The 19795-nt window shown below is 42.6% G+C and overlaps 1 long non-coding RNA gene across 1 annotated transcript; it reads left to right on the forward strand.

Moving 5' to 3' along the window:
- The first annotated feature begins 17365 nt into the window (after positions 1 to 17365).
- LOC118563072 lies at positions 17366 to 17986 on the forward strand. Its single transcript, XR_004930999.1, has 3 exons — positions 17366 to 17489; positions 17586 to 17720; positions 17804 to 17986. It is a non-coding gene; the product is annotated as an uncharacterized LOC118563072 (long non-coding RNA).
- Positions 17987 to 19795: the final 1809 nt, after the last annotated feature.

The following is a 19795-nucleotide window of genomic DNA, read 5'->3' on the forward strand; positions in this document are numbered from 1 at the left end:
CACTTGAAAGTTTATTGTAAAACCAGAGTAGGTGATGGGCTGAACATACAGGTGAAAAAACAAAAATGGCCAGAATGATGAGCAAGAAATGGTCCGGAGGGCTAGGTGAGGATCTTAATGGGAAGCCAGACCGGGTCTTAACCAGAGTAAAACAACAGACTGATGAGCTAGCAGCAAAGGCTTCCAGGACAAACAACGATGAGCACAATGTACCTCCATAAGAACCTCAAACACTTTAACAATAATTCCTGGATTTCCTCTATTGCAAAAACATTAGTATGGAGAAACACAACATTTACTTGCTTTATATTCCAAGAGGATAATAAAAACCAGGAAGAAGGTTGTGGCACAGATTTCTAACCAAAAACAGACAGAATTGAGCTGCAAAAACAATTAAGGAAACTGAGGCAAACTGGACTCTACCAAAATGATCATCTGACAATGAAACACGCTGAAATACAGGACCATAGTATAAGGAAACAAAACAAAATCCCAACTAAATGGACAACAAATGAAAATGGTGTAATATTTCATCATCCTCCTCAGTTTGTTTGCTGGGTAACTTGGATGATAGCACTTTGGAGAGAAAAAAAAAACATTTTGCATGGCTTTCACTGCCCTATGTATCGCTAAGAAAACTATCCTAATGAATTGAAAAAGTAAAAAAAATAAAATAAAAAAATCAGTATATCTTGTTCGATTATATTAGTCTCTGCATCCATCTCAGGTCAATCTCTCCTGGCTACTTTGGCTCCATCACCTAATAGGGGTGAGGGTCTGTTCGATTTGTCCTGTGGGGCGTTGTGGCTGATGTGAGGGTCCCTGGGTCTTGGGTTTCTGCTGTGTCACTAAGATGAAGTGTTTGGTGTGTCTTGTGCCAGCTTCCGGCTCCTTGTCTCAGACCTGGTTCATTGACGACTCTCAGTGCTGATTCTATCTGGAGATAAGGGGTCTGCATGGTTCGGGTGGACTAAAGTGTTTTTTGGGAGGGGTTTCCTTTTGGGTGGGGTCAAGGTGGTTGTGGAGGGGGCTGCGGTGTTGGTTCTGGCTTGAGGTTGATTCTCAGGCCCTAGTGCTTGTCTCTAGCCTTGGACCCTGCAGATTTTGGTGATATTGCTAGAGGTGTCTCTTTCTCCAGGTAAGTTTTTGGAGAATAGGGGTGCCTATTGGACTCAGCAGGGGAGCTGGCTTCCTGGGAGGACATGTTGCTCCCCAGTATTTGTGATCAATTAAAGGAGAAAACGACAACAACAAAAAACTGAATTTAGACACTGTGGGTTCTAGGTGTGTGTGGGGTGCACAGGTGCCGACCTCTTTATGGAGAGGGGGTGTGCTGCACCAGGTGCCTCCCTTTTAGCCCTCCCGGTTTTAAATACACTTGAGAACAACATGACATTTGAGCAGGCGGAGGTAGGCTTGGGGTGTTTTTCATACCCCTGTTCTCCGATTGCCATCCGGAGTTTGAGGCCTGGAGAAGGAGGAGGCCACCTAGCCGAGGTTTGGGCTGGGGATGGGTATTGGGTCCTGGACCTCGGCTAGGGCTGGCACTTCTGCTCCTCCCAGGAATAGGGTGTGGGGCTTAAGTATGGAGGGCAGGGTGTGGGGGTGGCAGCCCCTCCAGGTTTGTGGGGTGGGCTCTGGTTGGTTGGCCTGTTCGAATCATGTTGGTCCCATCACCATGTAGATGGACCGAGGATGTTATCTTGTACTGACTTTTTTCCTCCAATCTGTTTTTGTCAACTTTTCTCCCTTTTAGCATTTTGTCTAATCTTTTTCTCTTCCTTTTTCATTCTCTTTCACCTTTACATTTATGTGTCCACTGAACTTGAAATAGGCTGCACAGTAGAGCAGTGGGTAGTATTGTTGCCTTGCAGCAAGAAGGTCTTGGGTTTGAGTCCTACCCTTACCCTGGGTCTTTCTGCATGGAGTTTGCATGTTCTGCCTGTGTGTGCGTGGGTTCTCTAGTCTCTGGGTACTCCGGCTTCCTCCCACAGTCCAAAAACATGACTGTTAATTGGCCTCTCTAAATTTTCCTTAGGTGTGTGTGAGAATGATTGTTTGAACTGTCTGTCTCTGTGTTGCCCTGCGATAGATTGAAAACCTATCCAGGGTGTACCCTACCTGTCGCCCATTGACAGCTTGAAAAAGCACGAGCACCACTCGTGAGCCCAAAAGGGATAAGTGTGTTAGAAAATGGATGGGTGAACTTGAAATAATTCTAAAATAATATCTAATACACTTTTTTGCATATATCAAGTGGACCTCTATGGCGAAAGCGGTAATGCTCAACTTGTGAAACTACTTTTTGGCACTAAGACTGCAATTCTTAATGCTACACAGCCAGTCAGGACACATTAAAAAAAGAAAAGAAATGGAAATTGTACATAAGACTGAACTGACCAGTTCTTGTCAATCCAGTAATCATAAAAACCTAAAGCAACCTGAACAATAGACTTGCTGCATTTGGAAAATATATATTGTATGTGGGCAATTGGTTCATAAAGGTATAGTTATCATTTTCCTTTTCTTTTTTTAAGCATGATCAATAATGAGTTCAATTTCTGTACTGAGGTTAAGGATAGTATTGATTTCATACAGTATGAAGATAGTTTTGCTGAAAGAGAAAGTGAGAAATTTTAACTTGTTATTTAGATTTAACAGAATATAAAACATTACATTTTGATACTGTTATTGATCCTGAAAAATATTTTTACTGAACATCATCTCAGTATTGTGTATTACTCAAAAGATCGATTTGTAATTGTTTTAAATGGTTTTTCACTTGGAATTTTGTTGAACTTTTTTATATAGACTTGTTTCAACTGAATTTCCCTTCATCCGGTTGAGCATGGTAATTAACCTGTGCTCCATGCCTCAGTATCTCACTGCAAAAACTTCATTCTGTGATACTCTTTCAATTTGTTTGGTTCTTTAACACACAGTTAATTGTTTTTGACCACCTGCTTCCTTTGGGGTTCAGGTCGCACCCTTTAAAGTATACTTCCAACTGTAGCTATAAGAACATTCACTGACAGTCTTATGCTATGTTTTTTAACCTTTTCCATGTTTGTCGAAGTCAATGATTTTTCTTCTGGGCTTTCTGGTCAATTGGCTTGGTATTAATGAAATCTTACTTTAAAACAGTAAGGGTATTTAAGGTGCTTTTGAGTGTAAATGGGAAATCTGCTGGATGAGAATTAGAATATTGGTTTCATTTATCTAAACTGTCCTTGTTATTCTTTGTTGCCTACACCAATAAAAGCTTAGAGTGGCTTAACCACAAGCCTAATTTAATGTGGGGATTGAACATTTTTTGTTACAACTGTATGTATCACTTTCATTTCAGTAGGCTCGTTAGAAATGTATTTAATATTTAAGTTTTAAAACATTTTACTTATGTTACATGCAGTGGTGGCTGCATGTAGGATTTTCCCCCCCTTTCAGGTTGCTGCTGAGTTCTGGCAGGCTAATTAGGCCCAGCTGGTTTCACTCTGGTTCTTGATTATCAGAGTATAAGGCTAGCTGGGAAACTGATGTTCGTGGCCTCAACACCAACTAAAGCAATGCAGATAGAGCTAGGAGAAGTGCCTTTAGATTTAAGGAAAGATCAACTCATGGTTACATATTGTTGTCCATAATATGGATGTGGAAATGAAAATATAACAAAAAGTGTTATAAATGAGTGTTGGGAATATAATTCTTTTAAAGGTAAAGGATTTGGATGGATAATAAAAGATAAAATAGAAGAATATAAAATTGGAAATAAATGGTTTAATTCACCTACACCTATAAGTAATATACCTATTTGGTTATTTTCAAATGTCGAGATAGATTTTAATATAAGGGAATTAAAAAAAGAGTGGGTAGAAAGTAGGAAAGGTTAAATGGCAAATCATTATATAAAAACCAAATATTATAGCTATTTAGATTTATATACAGATGGATCGAAAGATGATAAAAGAAAAGTAGGTATAGGAATATACATTCCAATGATGGAGATAAGTATTGGGAGGAGATTACCTGATCAGATGTGGGTATATACAGCAGAAATGATGGCAATAATTATAGGATTACAATGGATAGAGGAAATAAAACCACATAGAGTAGTTTGTTGTGTTGATTCTTTGGCAGCCCTTTACAGTATCCAAAATATGAAATCAGAAAGAGAAGATTTATTATTAGAAATTCATCAAAGTTTATTCAGAATACAAAAAACTTTATATAAATGTAACATTCTGTTGGGTTCCAGCCCATGTAGGATTAAATGGAAATGAAAGAGCAGACCAAATAGCTAAAAAATCAATTAGCCCTCTATGGCATGATTTCTTATTTTGGGAGAAAAAAATATTTCACCCTAGTTTTTGGGAGCTTGGGCATCCCTTATAACATATCAGGCATACAATGGTCCCCCCCCCCCTACTAGATTTTGCTTTGTTGCCTCAGGGCAACAGCATGCTATGACAGTACTAAAACACCAAGGTTTTCTATATTTTCATGTAAGTGGAATAAAGAACAAAGAAGTCATAAATGCATTAGAAGAAGGTTTATTTCAACAACAATTTACACAAGTTTTATTTGAACAAGCATTAGCAACAAATAGTTTATGAATCAGTGGGTTAGAAATTATCTGCAGAATGTGTTTGTGTTTATGAATGTGTTCCTGTGGTTGTGTGAAAACAGACACCGGTTCAAACTAAGCACAGTCTGTATTATTCTGTATGAAACCTCAAGAAGCAGTTGCTGGTGGATGTGAAACAGAGGTGGACATCACATTTTTGGCACTTGGCTTTAGGTGTACCTTTGCATCCTGGTACCTTGCATCTCCCTTTCTTTTCATCCATGACCATCCAATGGGCTGTGGCAACCAAACGCACATCGGGGACTGGAATGGGAGTAGTGGGTCCTCTTCTCTTCTTTTCTTCATACTCCCCAGCAATTGTGGAACTGGGACGACCTCTCTTACGCTCCAGATTCTTGCCACTTCTGCACAAGCTTTCTGCGATATACGACTTGAACGTATAAAGCTTCATCTGTTCCTTTTTTGTCATCCCATTGGTGCTGCAGTCTCTCTTGTAGAGCAACCAGGCAGTCACGATCGTCATGTCGATAAGGTGGAACATCAGTCGGTGATACCATTTCTTCGAACTAATTTTGTTGCGGTACAGTGCAATGAGAGAGTCCAGCAGGTCCACCCCACCCATATTCTTATTGTACTCTCTCACCACAGCAGGACAGGGGACTTTGATTATTTTCTTTTGCTTGCCATCCCACCTATCGACCTCGGTGACTGGGTTTGCTCCAATGTAATTATTTAGAAGACTGACTGAACGGTTATCATACCACTTCACAGCATGCAAGGTGGTTTCTCCAACCATGGACGTCTTCTGTTCAAATGATCCACGTCCAGCTCTCTTCAACTCAGCGTCACACATCAAGTTGACACCTGGTAGTCTGTTGCTACGAACAGTACCAGTAGAGTGAATTCCCTGCTGAGCAAGTGTGAGTATGAGAGGGACACTCGTGAACCAGTTGTCAAAGAACACCTTGTAGTTCTGCTGCTTGGGTATAGGGTAGTTCACGCGTGACGTCAGCGCTACATCCGGGCACTGTGGTTGGCAAAAAACAGAGCTGCTCTCGTCTACAACATGACAAAACGGGTGATTTAGAGCGTACTTTTACTTCGTTTATTTTTGGAATCTAAGCAATGCCTACGACTTGTTGTGCTCCCGGTTGCACAGAGAGGCATTCCAAATCGTTGGATGTACGTTTCTGTCGTTTACCGAAGGAGGAAGGACGAAGAAAAAAATTGATATTTTCAATGAAAAGAGCGCAGGCAGACACTCCCAATGGACTGGGGGAGCCATCAGTCTACAACAGAATTTGCAGTCTACACTTCATTTCCGGTAAATACAACTTAATTCTGCTCTAGTCATTGTTCTACTTAAATAGCGGCTACAGCAGCCGCCGCAGCAGCTTCAGACAGCAGCTGCTGCTGCTCCATTACGCCCCGGTTCACGGGCGCTAGTACTTCTGTGTTTACGCTGCAATGTCGCCGACACCCCCACCCATTTTAACAAGACAAAAACACCAAAATAATCCATAGTAAACCATGTTTTTTTATCCTACCGGGCGGGTCTTCCTCTCTGCTGAGACGCGATGTGTGTCCGACGCCACTTTGTGCTGTTGCACAAATGTGTGAACAACATCCATCCATCCATCCATTTTCTGACCGCTTAATCCCTCATGGCGTCGCGGGCGTTGCTGGAGCCTTTTTCCTGATATAAAATAATTGTAGCCGTCCAGTGGTTTCAGGGGCTTTCACGCTCTCTCGTCTGTACTGGCCTGCCGTGTTTATAAGGCAGCTGTATATGTCGTGGTACGGAGCACTTGGTCAGCATTTCACAGACTCGCTACGTCCCTTCAGGCTTTTGTTGTGTGGATCTGGTAATCTGATACAATCAACCATCAACTTACTCTTAAAACGATCTTGTGATACGTTATCTAAAGAAGAAAAATACGTGGAGAACTCGTCAGTTTCGCTGTTTGCGTTCGCCATTGTGTTCGTCTTTTGCCAACCAGTCCGGCGCGCATGCGCGAAAAACCCGCATCAAAACAATAACAATGAACTGGTCTATTGGCTGGGCCAGGCGAAGGACAACGTTGCCACTTGCTCCTACATCTGGCAGTTCAAGGGGTTGCACAACTCTACCTGTGTAGATCTCAAAATTGTGTGGGACACCATCAGAGCTAGCCAAGACAAGCATCTTGTAGCCCCATTTCTTTGGTTTTGCTGGCAGGTATTGCTTCAGTCTATTTCTTCCCTTGAACGGGACCATCTGCTCATCTACAGCCAGCTTCTCACCCATTGGGATCATCTGCAGCTTTGAGGTAAGATGAGTGACTAGTGGTCGGATTTTGTGGAGTGGATCCACATTTTCTCCTTGTCTCACTTCATTGTTGTTGAAGTGCAGGGATTTTTTGATGAACTCCCATCTGTTTAGTGCCATAGTGTCAGCTACCTGGGACACTCGGGTGGCTTTGTTCCAAAACATGCGGGTGCCTGGTAATCCGAACAATGACATGTACACTGCTGTACCCATGAACTGCTCCAGTTCTTTAGCAGTGAGGTTAAGGGGCTTATTGGTGTCACACTGAATGACATACAAATTTGACTGTTCTACTACTACTTTCAGAATGCCTTCAGAAAAAAACATTTTGAAGTATTCGTAGGGGGACATGATAATGTCTGATTTTGGAAGGCTTGCCTGCCATTCTGGGTAATCAGTGATGTTGATACTGTGGGGTGTTCTCCACCGGGGTAAGCGTGAAACATCTTCCTCTGGTGCATCATCATAATCATCATTTTCATTTTCCTCTTCATCCAAAGATTCATTGCCATCAGACAGGCCATCTGTTTTCAAAAGAAACCAGGAAGCATAAAATTAGAATAGGCCATATACCTCTCTTCACCCACCGTTTTGGGCACGTGCATGGATACACACATTCATTACATACAGTATGTTATTCAACTGACTGAACCCTGATCTCCTAACTCTCCCTCAAACCTGATTCTGGGGTCCACTCTTCCTCATTGTCACTCTCCTCAAGCTCACTGTCCTAACTGTCAGAAGGAATGAGTCTAACTGCTCGATCAGTTCCATAAAATGTTCTTGCCTCCATTTTCTGTGAGTAATAGTAGATAGTACAGCAAAAAAAAATATATTATCATGATGACTGTGTGTATGTGTGTATATATAGATAGATATATATGGGTATATGGATAGATATGGATATATAGATGTATGTATGTATATATATAGATATGTGTATGTATGGATATATATAGATATAGATATATATATATGTATATATAGATAGATTTATAGATATAAAGGTAGACATGTAGATATATACAGGTATATATGTAGATGTAGATATTAATAAAGTAATTATCACATTGATAGGGCCCATGCTACATACTCCGGTACAGTAGGTGGCGGTATGCACCTAAAAGCTAAGGTTGCAATCTGCCAGTAAACAAAAAGAAGAAGAAGAAGATGTTCGTGGCCTCTTGGCCAATTGGGCAGCCTGTGTTCTGCAGCTTTATGGTGCTGTGTACGGTTACTAGTTGGTGGCTAGAGATCTTGGTTCTGGTGGTTACTCCCTCTCTTTTCTCAGGTTCCTAGTTTCCCCGATAAGACTTCTTCGGATTTGGTTCGAACAATAAAACTTAGAACGTTACCCTATTGGTTTGTCTTGTCCTTTTTTCCCCTGGTTTGTCCATTGTTACAGCCCCTCCCCTCTCTAATACCCCTAGACAATTTTGGGGAAGTAACAAAATGGGGGCTCGTCCCTGCTAAGTTTTTTTTTGTTGTTGTTTTTTGTTTTGTGGTGGGTTCAGTTGTCCCATTTTCCGTGGCTTTGTTTCTTTTATTTTAGGTCAGCTGGTTATTGGTGTGGTAGGCAGTGACGTGCGGTCAGGGGAGGCAGGTGAGGCAGTGCCTCACCAGCCATCATGGAAAGAAAGAAAATATATAATCATAAAGTAATTTAAATTGTTATATTCATCCGGTGGTTTGTACTAAAAAATATTTATTTTTCATGTAGCTTCACCAATTTCGATTTTTATTTGTTCAAAATCGCTGAATTTTCTTATTTTCCCATTCAAATGCTTGGAAGCGATGCCGGTGAGGCAGCAGCGAGCTCTGCCTCACCTTGGATTGCGCAACCCCTGGCTCTGCGCTGGCTGCTAAGCGGAGAGAGCATGTTGCTGTACGGCGTCAATAAAATGGTTTAAACAAATTTAATATGTGAACTTATTTCCAATAATTTAGCTTATTTATATAATGTACAGTGCTTTTTGTCACCAACTGTGTTTGTGTAACGTGTTTCGTCTAATGAGCGATTATAAACGGCAGAGAACAGGTTCGAGGTGAGGCAGGCAGTTCTCTTGCCTCATGGCAGGGGGCGCTCAAGATCCCAGACGTTCGTCCTGTTCACTCCTCAACTGCCGAGTAAATGACAGCGAGCTAGGCTAAACGATTCGGGAAGCAAGTCAAGTGCAGCGATAGATTATAGAGATAGTGATTTTTTTCCTCTCTTGCATTCATCCCTCAAAAACGGTGAGGGATGAATGCAAATCTCCTGGACAGCTTCTCAACTTTTTGGCCGAGAAGGATCTTGTTGTAACTGTTCCTGAGGCGACAAAGTTGCTCCAGCTCGTGCTCACGGTGCCAGCTACTACAGCGTCAGTGGAGCGGTCATTCTCAGCCCTGAAGAGACTGAAAACATACAGCAGGAACAGGACGGATCAAGGAAGGCTTTCTTCCCTGGCAGTGATCTCCATTGAGACAGAGAGACTTTTAAAACTGAAGGAAGATAAGGAGGACTTCTATCGCAAAGTGACGGATGTTTTTGTGCAGAAGGAGTGACGCATGGACTTCATTTATAAGTAAAGGTAAGACAGTAATAACATTTATTTTGTTTTGTTTTTTAAGGAAATGTGTGTTTTGTGAGCTACAGTTTGTATGTGTAAGGATGCAGAAGTGCAACATAACCTGTAAACTGCTGTCAATCTATGCATCTATTTGCAAATCTGATTCTGATGACGTCAGTGCCTCACCAGCTATGAACCTCACCGCACGTCACTGGTGGTAGGGTAGAGGGAGAGTTACCAGATCCAACGGTCCTATGAGCGGATTGGTCTGTGTGATCTCCCTTCTTTTGCTTATTTTTGGCTGTCCCATAACACCTTTATTTATTTATGTTGAAGGAATGTCTAAGTAGGGGTGTTTTTTGTAATATGGCATCTTTTGACTTGGCTGGTTTTGTGGATGACCCTTCCATTAGTAAACTGGATTGTTGTAGAAAACAAGATCTTTATGAGCTAGCTCGGCATTATGGCATTCCATTGTCTAGTGCAATGGTGAAGAAAGAACTTTATGCCATCATACTTAAGAGTTTGACTAGTTATGGCATCTTTACTAGTCTGGAAGAAACAGATGAGTGTAACTTGAAAGTTGAGGATCCTGGTGATGATGACACGGGGGTCAAAACGAAAAAGGAGGCGTCTGGTCACCCTGCAAGTATTGGTAATGTGACTCCTAAAACTAGTAGGTTGGAAGAAAAACCTGTGACATTACCACAATATGAACCTTTTTCAGAAGAATCGTCTGCTGGTTCAAGAATGGAGGCTCGGTTGAGGGTTCGTCTTGCTCGCCTTCAGCTGGAGAAAGAGGATCGTGAGCGGGAATTTCAGCTTCGTAGAGAACTGGAATTGAAGAAGCTTGAGGCAGAGACCGCTATTAGGATGAGGGAATTGGAGCTGAGAGCTGGTCCAACTCCTCCCCTTAAGCCTCAAGTAGTTGCATCTCCTGCCTTTGACGTCACTAAAAGCATTCCCCTGGTACCTGCTTTTTGTGATTCTGAGGTTGATAGCTATTTTGGAGCTTTTGAAAGGATTGCCTTGGCATTAAAATGGCCCCAAGAGGTGTGGGCAATACTGGTGCAATGTAAACTAACTGGCAAAGCTCAGGAAGCATGTACTTCGCTTTCCATGGAGGAAGGCTTATCATATGAGACACTTAAAGCTACAGTCTTGTGGGCATATGAATTGGTGCCAGAGGCTTATAGGCAGCGTTTTCGAGCTCTTAGAAAGACCATGAGCCAAACACATGTTGATTTTGCACGGGAAAAAGGGTTGTTTTTTGATCGATGGTGTGCGGCATGTAAAATTAAAGATCAAGTTTCCCTCCGAAAATTAATCCTGCTTGAGGAGTTTAAAAACTGTGTTACTGAAAAGGTTGCTATTTACCTGAATGAACAAAAAGTTAACACCTTACAGCAGGCGGCTGTTTTGGCTGATGAGTTTTCTTTGACACATAAGTCAATTTTCGGTAAGCGTGATCTTTCTTTCCAGAGTCAACCTTCTCACGTTGACAGTGTTTCAGTTTCTTGCCTCCCTCCATCTTCAAGTTTGAAAGCCGAGAGGAAGTGTTTTTTCTGTTCTAAGCCTGGACACCTGATTGCTGACTGTGAGTTATACCAATGTAGACAACAGGGGATTTCATCTAAACAATCAAAAGGAGTGGGTCTAATTCAAACAGCCACTAATCATTCCATGAGAGATCTATTGGTTAAAGCTGATCAGCCTGAGGAATGTTTTAAACCCTTCATTTTTGATGGTTTTGTGTCTCTTACAGGTGAACCTGAAGATCAGCAACCAGTTAAAGTGCTGAGGGATACCGGTGGTTCACAATCCTTAATCTTGAGCAATGTGTTGCCTTTTGATGAGAGGTCAGCTTGTGAAACGGGTACCATTGTGAGGGGTGTTGGGATGAGTTATTTACCTGCCCCTCTTCATCATGTTCATGTAAAGACACCATTGGTTTCGGGAGTCTTTCCGGTGGCTGTGCGCCCCTGTTTTCCCATTGATGGTGTGCAGTTTATCATGGGAAACGATTTGGCACGAGGGAAAGTTTACCCTGTACTGAAAGTGGTGAGTTAGAGCCAGATGTCTTGGTAGAGACATTGCCAGAAGTATTCACAGTTGGTGTGGTGACTAGAGCTCAAGCACGTAAGAATGAACATGATTTTAACCTTTCTGACACACTGTTCAGCTCAGTCACAGCTGAGGATGGGGGACTGCCAGTTGAGGAAAAGGAAATCAGTAGGGAATAGGAGTTCCCTGCCAAAGCATTACTACCTATAACTCGAGAAGCACTTATTAAAGCACAGATGTCTGATCCAACATTGGTCAAATGCGTTGGGAAGTCAGATAATGATAAAGAGAGGAAAAGACACTCGTTCTTTACTGACCATGGGGTCTTAATGCGTAAATGGGTGCAGCATCTTGGTGATACGCCTGAAGAAGATTGGCAATCTGTTCACCAGATAGTCATGCCAGTTGGGTATTGCGAGCACGTGCTCAAATTAGCTCATGAACATTTATGGTCTGGACATTTGGGTATCACTAAGACTTATGATCGGGTTTTGAAACACTTCTTTTGGCCAGGATTAAAAGCAGATGTGGTTCGGTTTTGTCAAAGCTGTGTCACCTGTCAGGTGGTGGGTAAACCTAATCAAAAGGTTCCTCCCGCTCCGCTACGCCCAGTCCCGGCTATCGGGGAGCCATTTGGACATGTTGTTGTTGACTGTGTAGGCCCTTTGCCTAAAACGAAATCAGGAAATCAGTTTTTGCTGACGATCATGTGCTTGTCTACTCGTTTTCCTGAGGCAATCCCTCTCCGATGAATTACAACTTCAGCAATTGTGAAGGCTATGACAAAATTCTTCATCACATTTGGTCTGCCAAAAACAGTACAGACTGATCAGGGAACCAATTTTCTTTCCAGAGTGTTTAAACAAACGATACAAACACTGGGTATCACACACTCTGTATCCTCAGCCTACCACCCTGAGTCTCAGTGTGCCCTTGAGAGGTGGCATCAAACACTTAAATCCATGCTGAGCAAGTATTGCCATGAAACTGGACGAGATTGGGATGATTGCGTTCCTTTCGTGCTCTTTGCCATCCGTGATGTTAAGCAAGAGTCTACTGGTTTCAGTCCAGCTGAACTTGTTTTTGGGCATGACCTGCGTGGCCCGTTGGGGGTATTAAAGGAATAATTTGAATGTGGCACTTCCTCTCAACTCAGTGCTGCTAAATTTGTGACTAAGTGTAAAGAGAAGATGCATAAAGCAACTTCTCTGGCTAAGGAGGCTTTTGCTGCAGCCCAGACTAAGATGAAGCTAAGTTTTGACATGCGTACTGTTCACCGACAGTTCCATCCTGGGGACAGAGTGTCGGTGTTGTTACCCGTCGTTGGTTCTAGTATGGCTGCTCGTTTTTCTGGGCCCTACACAGTTCAGAGCCAAGTATCAGACTTAAATTATATAATTTCTACACCTGACCGCAGAAGGAAGACTCGATTATGCCACATTAATATGTTGAAGCCCTATTATGATAGATCTGAGGTGGCAGAAAAGCAAAGTGCTCTTAGGTCTGTATTAACCTCCTGCTGTATTCCTTGTGACATGCCAGAAGATGGATTGGTTTGGTCGCCAGAAGAGCACTCAGGAAGGTTGGGGAACTGAGTTCCTTGTGGATATTAAAGATCATCTGTTATACCTGGCTCCAGCTCAGCAGGATGACATATGTGCCCTGCTTCAAGGTTTCCCTTCTTTGTTTGGTGATGTTCCATCTAGAACTTGCATAATTGAACATGATATTGATGTGGGTGCTGCAGTTCCAGTGAAGCAACATGCTTATCGCTGCTCGTTAGAGAGACGGGAACAGATGAGAAAAGAAGTTTCCTACTTGCTGGAGAACGGACTGGCAAAGCCCAGTCATAGTCCATGGAGTTCTCCATGTTTGTTAACAGCAAAGGATGATGGTACTTTACGATTCTTTACTGATTTCCATAAAGTGAATGCAGTTACAGTGCCTGACTCTTTTCCTCTCCCTCGCATGGAGGATTGTATTGACAGTGTCGGTCCTGCTGCATTTATCACTAAGTTGGATCTGTTGAAGGGATACTGGCAAGTTCCTTTAACCGCGAGAGCCTCTGATATCTCTGCTTTTCTGACCCCTGACCATTTCCTTCAGTATACTGTTATGGCTTTTGGAATGAGAAATGCCCCTGCCACCTTCCAACGACTGATGCAGATGGTATTAGGAGATGTTCCCCACTGCAGAGTATACCTTGATGATGTGGTCATCTTCTCCAATGATTGGGATGAGCATGTTTCCATCTTGAAAACTGTGTTTCAACGGTTAGATGGAGCATCTCTCACACTTAACCTTGCAAAATGTGAATTTGGCAAGGCCATGGTTACTTACCTTGGCAAGAAAGTTGGCCTTGGGCAGGTGCGTCCAGTGGAGGCTAAGGTGGAGGCGATACTGGCATATCCTGTCCCCTTGACAAGACGTGATTTGAAACGTTTTCTAGGAATGGTTGTTTATTACCGATGTTTCTGTAAAAACTTTTCTATTGTGGTTACTCCCCTTACAGCTTTATGTAGTCCTGCAGTCCCTTTTGTGTGGACCAGTGAGTGTGAAGAGGCTTTCAACACAGCTAAATCTCTTCTCTGCAGTGCTCCAGTACTGGCTGCTCCTGATGTCACTAAGCCATTCAAGCTTGAAGTGGATGCCTGTGCTAAAGGTGCTGGTGCAGTACTACTTCAAGATGGTGAGGATGGGGTGTGCCATCCTGTAAGTTACTTTTCTGCTAAGTTCAAACCTCACCAGATGAATTATTCCACCATTGAAAAGAAAACTCTTGGAATGCTCTTGGCCTTACATCATTTTGAGGTGTATGTTGGTTCTTCGTCTCCAGTGACCGTGTTTACTGATCATAACCCTATTGTGTTCTTGGCACAGATGTATAATCATAACCAAAGGTTGATGCACTTGTCGTTGATGGTACAGCAATTTAACCTCATAATTAAGCACAAGAAGGGTTCGGAGAATGTGGTGGCAGATGCCTTATCCCGAGTGTATGGTTGATCCTAAAAGGTGAAGGTTGGTGTGCTGTTTAATATTGTTCTTGTTTGTGTTTCTCTCTTAGGGCTTGGATTTTATGGGAGGGGATGTTACATGCAGTGGTGGCTGCATGTAGGATTCCCCCCCCCCCCTTTCAGGTTGCTGCTGAGTTCTGGCAGGCTAATTAGGCCCAGCTGGTTTCACTCTGGTTCTTGATTATCAGAGTATAAGGCTAGCTGGGAAACTGATGTTCGTGGCCTCTTGGCCAATAGGGGGTTTTCAGCTGACGTCACGCTCACGTGACTACTCAGCGCGTCCGCCATATTGGGTGGCAGTCGTTTCGCACCGTTGACCTGCATTGTATGACGCCTTAGGCAGAATTGGAAGTGAACAATGGGGAAAACGTGTTTAATGGTTGGTTGCACGGCCCGTGGAGGTGGAGATCAACGCTCTTTCTATCGCCTACCAGCCGTAATAGTGAATCAGTGTGAAAAAACAAAACAGCTCTCTGAACAACACCGTCACCTATGGCTGACACGGATATCCAGGTCCGATTTGGACGGTGTTAAGCTGGAATACGCCAGAGTCTGCGGTGCTCACTTTGTCACAGGTAATTAACTGTTAAGTATTTAAAACATGTAAGAAGAATATATTAATAATAGGGCTTGGGCGTTATGACTTATTACTTTCCGCAGCTGCCATGTTGACTGCCTCCGCCGCCTCTACTGCCTATGACTACCGCGTACTGTACTCCCTCTCTCAGCCGTGTTTTAATTTGATTAATTTCACCTTAACTTGATTTCAACCATGGTAAACCGTTGCTGTATTGTGGGCTGTAACAGCGCAACACATGATCGCCATGGGAAAAACATAGAAACAGATTAATTTTCCACCGCTTTCCTGCCTGGAGGCGCAACCACGGAGAACAAGTATCAGAGATAACAAAGAGTCGTCGGCTCGCTTGGATCGCGGCTGTAAGTCGACCGAACATAACTTTCCACAATATCCCGATGTCAATGAGAGTGTGTTCTAAACCTTTGAAACACATAGCAGCTAGTTAAAAGTACATTACATGCGTGAGTGGTTGTTAGCACTGATGGTTAGCATGTGCCAGAGCCCGTCTGAGCGCAGCTTACCTTTGAACGAGTTGCTGTGTTCCCACTGTTTGCTGGCTTTATGATCTGCAGCTCCTACCGGCGCCAATACGGTAAATACAACTTAATTTTGCACTGGTCATTGTTCTGCTTAAATAATTAAAGCCGCGAGCGGCGTCGATCGGCCCTGCAGCCAAGCGCCTTCGCGCACCGCCGGCCGCCGGCCGTCAGCCACCGCAGAAGCATGCGACACATTTGCGTCGGATTGTTTACATTTTTACCATCTTATTAAAACTCACCCGTCCACGTATGATGGCGATTTCCTTCATGTACATAACTTCTACATCTCGTACCCAACCAGATGTGAACTGGTTGTGAGCCTCTAGATCCTTGTAAGCTCTCATTTCCTCAAGACTGTGCAGAGGGTTTTCACTGAACACCAGGTAATGCACTATGTCGCCGTGCTCTACATTTGGCCAATCATCTGGATTACGGCTAAACAAGGCACCGTGGAGGGCATACGGGTCCATATGGTCGATCACGGAACATTTCCTCAGATATACGTCCTTATCTGGTCGCTCTAGCGTGCTGGTGTACTTATCCATTCGCGATACGATAATACGTGTACGACAACTAGAGATAAGGAAGTGTACCACCCAATATGGCGGACCGGAAGTTGGGCAGTGACGTCAGTGAAAACCCCCTATTGGGCAGCCTGTGTGCTGCAGCTTTATGGTGCTGTGTACGGTTACTAGTTGGTGGCTAGAGATCTTGGTTCTGGTGGTTACTCTCTCTCTTTTCTCAGGTTCCTAGTTTCCCCGATAAGACTTCTTCGGATTTGGTTCGAACAATAAAACTTAGAACGTTACCCTATTGGTTTGTCTTGTCCTTTTTTCCCCTGGTTTGTCCATTGTTACAGCCCCTCCCCTCTCTAATACCCCTAGACAGTTTTGGGGACGTAACAACTTATCATTTGCACATAACTTTTCTCTCTGTGGCTTTTATGCATCTCTTAGGAGCATTTTCTGAATTGTTATGATCAAAGGATTTTGTTCAAGACTTTGGCAGTAAACGCAGTAAACTCTTCTTTATACATCTTAATTCTATAAGAATACAACTAAAAAAAGTTTCGAGAAAGAGATTGAACAGAAGACACTACACATTTATAAATTAAATGAGCTTTCAGATTTTCACATACTATTGCAGCTTCTTTGTAAACCAGACCATAGTTTATGAGTAATCAAGATTCTTGCTTCACCTGTTTATACACATTAATCTTGAAATATAACAGCTCACTGCTGATCACTGTGACCTACAGTATCTGCAAAGTTTGCCCTTTATTTGTTTTATTTTAGTTTTTGTTTTTTTCGGGTTGTGTTTGTTCCCATATGTCCACAAGCAAGGACACCTTGACCACATCAAGAGCTGGATGTTTGTCATTAATTGGAAGGCAAATATTTTCAAGGCTAACTGTGATGACCTAAGGACCCAGCATCTTCTGCGTCATCAGACTGCAGCTTATTACCTGGGATATTTGTCCAGACAGCAGTGCAGGAGACCATTCCTGACTGAAAAACCAGCATGGGGACACAGAAGTTTCCAAAAGCTGTGGTGCTTTTATCATTGTCTTTACTTGCGGTCTCCAAATCAATTCTACTAAGGCCCGGCAAGTTTGTTGTTCTTTCAATTCTGTTTTGTTGTGAAAGATTTTTGTTTATCTGCTTACTGATGCAAGCCAGTCGCCAGACAAGCCCAGTAATGCTCTGACATCACTTGTCTTAAACCAGGTCACTGCCCAAAAGACTTCCTACCTATTGTGCCAGCAAAACCGTGTGTGCATGATGGAGACTGCAATGAAGGGGAGAAATGTTGTGTTTTTTATGGAAACCCAGTCTGTGCGCCTGCCCTTTTGTGTAAGTTACACTATGTAGCCGAGTGGCTGTCGGAAATGTAGTTAATCAGTAAATTGTTTCCAATTCTCACTGCAACAACTGTGTTTTTTTTTTCAGCCGACCAAGGGTGCCCGGTAATTGATCCATTAGATGGGATTTGTGCTGAACTCTGCAGCAGTGACAGGGACTGTCCAGTGGGTCAAATGTGCTGCTCCAATGGGTGCGGACATCAGTGCATTTCAACTGCACCCGGTGAGATATGAACAAACTGCCAAAATTTCTACTTTACTCTTTCCTAACAGCAAATAATTGTTACTTCAAATTGTGCTTTTCAGTGAAGCCCGGAAGATGTGGCAATCAGGTATTCACTCCCTGGTGTTATTTTTTCTGTAATCATGATGGTGACTGTCCAGGCGAAAAGAAGTGCTGTCCGACAACATGTGGCCGTGCGTGTAAACATCCTCATCCTCCTGCAAATGTTTAATACGAATCTGTCAAATAAAAATATCTACTAATTAGTTCACTGTCTGTGCTTATTTCTACATTATCATATTTTCAATGGACATCACAAACAACTTATTTTCTCTATAGCTGAAACCAAATATTTTATACTCTTAAACGACAAACACCCTCTGTTAAGCATAATATATAAAACTGTCAATGTTGACCGCTAAGAAACAGCTTTTAGGTCATATCAAGATTGATAATGCCTTCTAATGCCTGTCATGGTTTAAGTTGTCTCGCCTCTGGTTATTTTGTAGTTCACCCAGCTCTCCCTCCCACAGCCATTAGTCACCCACTGTAATTTGTCTTCATTCCCGTCACCTGTCAGGCTCCCTTTATAAACTCACCTCAGTTGTCTCCTCGTCGCTGGCTCGTAGTGTTTTGTTGCTCCCCTTCATGTCTGCCTGCACCTGTTCCCCGTCTTGGTTCCCGGTCCGTCAAGTTTTGGTTTTGTTGGCTGCGCTGCTGGCTTCAGTCTCTCCGTCTTGGTCTTGGTCTCGTCCCTGGTCCTGCAGCAGCCCAGCTCCTCTCTGTCTCGTGGACTCTGTACCTGCCTTTCAGCTCCTGCATCATTCACCTCCGTCTGGTAACAACTCTGGTTCCTCATGTCACTACCATCCACCTGCAATAAACTCTCTTAAATCCTACTCTGTGTGTGCGTGCTGTGTCCGGGTTCACCCTCGGCAAAATCATGACAATGCCTCCTATGTTTCTAATGTGTGCTTGAGTTTTTATTTTTAGATCAGGGCATGATGTGTTGAGTATTTTAGGTCTTTTAGCCTGCTTCATGTTGCTAGACAGGTTCTATTTATGTGTTATCTTGATTTTACAAGACTGCCAGTAATCAGGCCTGAGAGTGGATAGTGAATGCTTTTCACAAAAAATGATTAATGTTTTAACAAACAGAGGCACATTTTCAAATAGGACCAGTTTGGCTTGGATAGGAATTTACTTTAAAATTAAATAACAATTTGAAAAAAACTTTTTGTATTTAATAAAGTTATGTGTGTCTAATATTAAATTACCCGAATGAGCCAGTAACAATTAGGAAGGGGTGAAAAAAACCCTCTAAAATAGCAAATGCACAATGGAAAAAAAAAAAAATCCCAAAGAACTGTTGTTGAAACCTTTTTACTGGTGTTAACAAATGCGATGTTTGACTTTGGGGAATAAAACTTTCATCATCCAATCTTACAGAGTTGCCAAGAAAAAGACAAATGTCACTTTGACAATAGTCACTGCGCCTTAATGTGTCATTTTGTCTTGTCTCTTTTGGTATGGGGATATCACACAGAAACACAAGAGCAGCTCAATGGCAAAAACAGTTTTTAAGTAATTCAGAATTGTGTTAACTATGGAGCTAAAACAGTGACAGCATGTAATAACATTGAAAAGAGATTTGCCATTGTAAAATTACACACTGAAAGTCAAACATTGATACAAAGTAATAACTTATATTATTTAATGCTGCGGCTTTTTTTCAATAAAAGTTGTTTTGTCACTGTAGAGTTCCTTCAGCTACCATGTCACTACAAGCTGGCACTGTTTTGCCGTCAAGGGCGGGGCTAAATTAAAGGCCCCTTCAAGGGCCGTCCGTTTTTCCACTACTTCTCATTTACCTGCAGTCTCTGGTTTAGCTCCATGTCACTACAATCATTAGCTGTATAAGCTAATGGAGATAATAATTCTGAAAATAATACCCTTTCTTCTGGTCGATCAGCGGTAATTACCGCCGGCTCATTGATTGTGTTGGTCCCAACACAATCAATGAGCCGCCCAACCAAATCCAATGCCATTATACCGGAGGTACCTAGACCGGCCGG

This window comes from Fundulus heteroclitus, chromosome 1, assembly GCF_011125445.2.
Source record: "Fundulus heteroclitus isolate FHET01 chromosome 1, MU-UCD_Fhet_4.1, whole genome shotgun sequence".
In the NCBI taxonomy this organism is placed as follows: domain Eukaryota; kingdom Metazoa; phylum Chordata; class Actinopteri; order Cyprinodontiformes; family Fundulidae; genus Fundulus; species Fundulus heteroclitus.